This window comes from Oryzias melastigma, linkage group LG16, assembly GCF_002922805.2.
Source record: "Oryzias melastigma strain HK-1 linkage group LG16, ASM292280v2, whole genome shotgun sequence".
Classification (NCBI taxonomy): domain Eukaryota; kingdom Metazoa; phylum Chordata; class Actinopteri; order Beloniformes; family Adrianichthyidae; genus Oryzias; species Oryzias melastigma.
The window spans coordinates 26,778,381-26,783,223 of record NC_050527.1 but is presented as its reverse complement, the minus strand read 5'-3'; the positions used below and the strand labels follow the sequence as shown (position 1 = coordinate 26,783,223).

Below are 4,843 nucleotides of genomic sequence, written 5' to 3'. Positions count from 1 at the left end.
GTTCAGTTGAAGGAGGAGGGAAAGAAAGTGTCCACCTGCTCGGGCGGCCATCTTTAATTTAACCCCCCGAGTGCCGGTCCAGTGAGCGTCAGAGCAGGAGGAGGAGGAGGAGGAGAACACACATGAAGGAGAACCTCCAGCGCGGCATAATGACTTTTCAGGGAAACAATAAGAAATAAATACCTCGGAGCTTCTCTATTAGTCGACACTTAGAATGGTTTTTTTCTCCCCCTCTCTCTCGGTCTTAATGAGCCTCTTGTTGGCGCGGTAACGCAGGCCGCCGCCGCCGCTCTGCTCTGCGGCGTTCGCGGTGAGGAGGCTGTAATCATGCAGAGGCTTGAGATGGAGGGAGCTGGGATTAGCTACTTCACGGCGCGTGGAGTGTTTAACTCCGTGCTCCTTCCTGTCTGCGCTGAGCAAACACCGGCCGTCATTAATTCCACGCCTCTCTAAAAAAGGAAAAAGCTGCACCTTTTCTCTCTTTTTTCATTCCTATTCAAACGTCGGTGCAAATTACGCCGGCCCGCTGTTAGGAATTACTAGGTAAGGGAGCTAAATGAAGATGAAGAATTGGAAAATGTTTCCAGTTGGAAGAACGTTGATTACTGGGGCTGGGGTCCTGGAGGATTCCCCACGATTTATCCTCATATTTTGGGCTGCCGCTCCCTTCCCGCTCCCCTCCGCGCGCCTCCTGGGGCCTCAGAGGAGCAGCTTGCGCTCAGCGCTGCCAAAAGAATTTATTAGAGCAAATGGTATTGTAAGCCCTATGGAAGACATACCTTATGTGGAGATTTAAAGGATATTAGGAGGATGGTGCAGGCGGGAACCCAGGTGTGCATGCTAATAAGCATTGTTTTGAGTGGGTGTGCACGTGGGTGTGTGCACGAGGCTCAGGCTGCACACAAACTCACCTGCAGCTTTTGATCTGGGTGGGCGGGGCTTACAAAAGGGCAGCAGGTGAACTCATGAAGGTCCACAATGACGACAGCTCAGATTTAGTTTTAAAAATCAGCCTAAAATAATTGATGTTACTATTACATAACCGTCTTATGTTTTTGTATTTTTATTTTTTAATTCATGTTTAAAATTGTGTGAGTTTTGAACTGACTCCCTCTCGTTGCAAAAGAGGTTTTTAATTTCAATAGAAACTAGAAAAGTTGCATTAACTGTGATAATGTTAGTGTGAATGCTTTTTGCTGAAAATGCTGAAGCAATTTAGGCTGAAGGGATTTGCTGAAAGTGATCTACAAAATGCTAAATTAGCTAAAAGACTTTGTTAAAGAACTATGAAAGACCGCTGAAGTTGGCTTAAATTTCTGAAAAAAATGTGGTAAGTTTGCTTTAAAATGATCAATTCATCCCAATTTTGCTAAAGCATGTATAGTGTGTTGTTTAATTATTAGCTAAACTTCAAATTACCCCCCAAAACACAGTAGATAGTCTAAAAAGATAGCACATTGCTAAAATACTAGCTCAACTATAAAATAGCCTAAAAATCCTCAGGAAAATGCCAAATTATTAAAAAGTTAAAAAAAGTTCGTCTTTTGCTTAAATATTAGGTTAACTCAAAAGTAGCTAAAAGAACACAATTGATAACAAATTAGCCCAAAACGTTAGCATGCTGATAAAATATTTGCTAAACTCTAAATTAGCATAAAACAACTTTAGTAGATATCAAATTAGCCAAAAAAGCTCATTCATTGCTTAAATACTAGCTAAACTCCAAAAATAGCCTACAATTCCTCAGTAAATTCAATTAGCCAAGAACTTTAGCATGTTGCTAAAATATTAGCTAAACTTTAAATTAGCCTACATAAACCTCAGTAGACAATAAATTAGCCAAAAACGTTAGCATGTTGCTAAATTAGAAGCTAAACTCCCAATTAGCATGAAAAAAATCCCACAGTAGAGGCCAAATTAGTCAAAAAAAGCTAGCTTATTTACTGGCTAAACTCCAAACTAGCCAAAAATTATTTAGCAAACTAAATTAGCCAAAAACGTTAGCCTGTTTCTAAAATGGAAGCTAAACTCTAAATTAGCATAAAAAACCTCGGGAAGATAACAAATTAGCCAAAAAGGCTAGGTATAAATAGGTATATATAAAATATTAGCTAAACTCCAAATGTTTTGAAAAGTACTATAAAAGATTAAAAGATATTCTATAAATATATTTAATGGCAATAACAAAAACACAAGCAGTAAAGTCCTGAACGGGCTGAACGTTTTGATTGTTGAAATCACTGAAAGTGTGATTGAGTTTTTACTTGATGAAAAATGTACGTAAAGAAGCAGGAGAATCACTACAGAGTGAATATTTACTAAACATTCACACAATAAGGTTAATAATATCAGTTAAAGTCTCTAGGAAATGCCACAAAACTCTTAGATTTTATGCTCTGACCTGAAGTCTTCTCTGTTTGGTCACTTTACTGTCTGCTGATTATTATATTTCATCCTCCATCATCAGCATTATTAGTAAAACATCTCTTATTGCTGCATTAGAAGTCTCCTAACGTCCCTCTGCTTTACAGTATCTCAGAGGTTTTATGCTTATTTTTTTTAAACTAAAGAAAATTTGAATAAGCAATAAAGACCTATGTGTGTTTTTGTTGTTTCTCACGTCGTCTTGTGGTATTTTTCTGATGGAGGACTATAAAGAAAGTTAAGCTTAAAACTTCTCTTTTTCTCAAATTGTTCTGAATCAGGATCAGATGAAAGATGAACCTTGAAAAAGATCCTATTGTGATGTAGAAAATAATCTGGGCGAGTCATTCTGATGCAGACCGATAGATCCATGAACGTCTTTGTTTTCCTGGTCTGAGCTGGAATCTGGATCAGAACTGGACAGTTGGAAAGCTCCGACATCGATCGGATATCGATCACTATTTCTGTTGCACCGCTAATGTTAGCTTGATAGTGTAAAGGATGATGGGAAGTGTGGGCAGGTTTACACCGCACCAACAGAGGAGAATTTCGACTGAACTCCTCCCGCTCTGCAGAAACTATGTGCTAGAAAACGACAGTTTTTAGATTTAAGCTAAAACAGTTTAATCCTATTTAAGAAATGTCTTTGGAAATGCTTTGAAATACATCAAAAGATGATTGGATTGTGACTTTAAGAAGGTTTACAATCAATATTTCAAAAGATTGATATATTCAATAGATTTTCTTTTTAATTTGGAGCTGTTACCTGTTTGAGTTTGTGTCTTATGATGAATGTTTTACTAATTTTTGAGACCTTTCTTTCCCCTTCTTTGGTTTTTCCCGATGATTTTGCTGACATAAGAGGTGGAGATTGTGTGTTCTTGGTTGTGTTTTGTGTTTTTGGTTCAAGTTGATTATATTTTTTTAATAGAATTCTTATTATTTTATATTTATGCATTCTTAAATCTAAACTGGAGAAACTGCACGCACTAGTCAAATATATCTTAAAATTTAAAGAAAAAATAATTTAAATAAGCAAAAAAAAATTGAAAGAAAAATTTAACAGTTTTTAGATTTTTATTCATTATTTTATTTCTTTGTTTTAACTTCTAGTCACAGACATGTTTTCTCAAAGTCTAAAAAATATTTTTAAAGTAAAAAAAAGTCTTAAAATGTGAAAAAATTAAATAAACAAAAAAAAAAGTCTAAGAACCCTTATTTTTAAAATAATCTTTGGCACAAGACAGTTTTTTCAAACTATGATTTTGCTATTAAAAAAACGTAAGAAAATAATTTTTTTTTTTTTTAATTGAGGGTCTTTTTACTTTACATTTCAATTTTTGAAGTGTTCATCCGTATTTTTAGAAAAATTCATCTTATTTGAATCTTATAACAATATTTGTCAAAAAAAGACATGAAACAAAGAAAAAAAACAGAAAAATATAACTTTTACCTTTGAGAAACGTCTTAGACTAAATATCAGAGACAACTGTTGTGACTCGGAATGGAGGAAAAGTTTAAAGCATGAAAATCCTCTTTTGGTTCTTCAACCTTAATTTGCTCAAAAAATAAAAGCAGCTTTGGCCGTTTGGCGTCTGTTTAAATTAAGGCCAAATGCTCCACAAATGAGGATGTTTGTCTTATAAAAAGCTTCTTTAGCTCGTGTCGGGACGCTTTCTCCAGAGATCATAAACTTTTAAATAAAATCTAAGATGTGCAGAAATGTTCTCAAGTTTTGAACTTTTTTAGATTAAAATTCAAATGATGGTAAAGTAAAATGAAACTCTTGTTTTGTCATTTAAACTCCCAAACAATTTATTTAATTTTAATAAGGACAAAGTTCATGAACTTGAATCTCAAACTAAAGTTTAACTTTTTTCTTAAAAGGAGCTTAAAGTTTTTGCAATAGTAATTATTTCTCCATAGTTGTAGTCCTCAAAAGAGCAGCTTTGGTTATAGATCTAAACACACAAGAAACAACATTTGGTGTCAAACGTGAAAATGGATCAGTGAGCGTCTGGATCTTCAGAAGTCTCTTCAGCATCTTGTCTTCCTCATCCTGCAGCAGGTGATACCTGCTAAGAACTTTGTCTAATTAACCTGCATTCCTATTTATGTCATTTTTCCACATAAACAAGTTTTTTTTCCCTCACAGCGATTAACTGTGTCCATAAAAAATCCAATTTTGAAGTGAAAGAGGAAACTCGTCCCGATTTCAGGCTGCCGCCGCGACCGGAGCTGTTTTGGTGCCTAAAATGCGTATTAAGTGTAGTATGGTAGCAACACCTTAGCCGCATTATGCGGCTCAATTATTCCATGAGCAACACCTGCAAAACAAATTTGGCATTCAAATGTGCTAAGGATGATCAAACAACGCCAAAACACTGTCATTATTTCTCCCTCAACTGCAGCAGAGAGG

General features: G+C 35.6%; 1 long non-coding RNA gene across 1 annotated transcript in view; it reads left to right on the top strand.

Annotated features, from left to right (window-relative positions):
• The first annotated feature begins 1,271 nt into the window (after positions 1-1,271).
• LOC112136533 overlaps positions 1,272-4,843 on the top strand; it is a 10,487-nt gene continuing 6,915 nt past the window's right edge. Inside the window, exon 1 of the long non-coding RNA XR_002917372.1 lies at positions 1,272-1,330. This is a non-coding gene — a long non-coding RNA (uncharacterized LOC112136533). The remainder of the gene's footprint in view (positions 1,331-4,843) is intronic.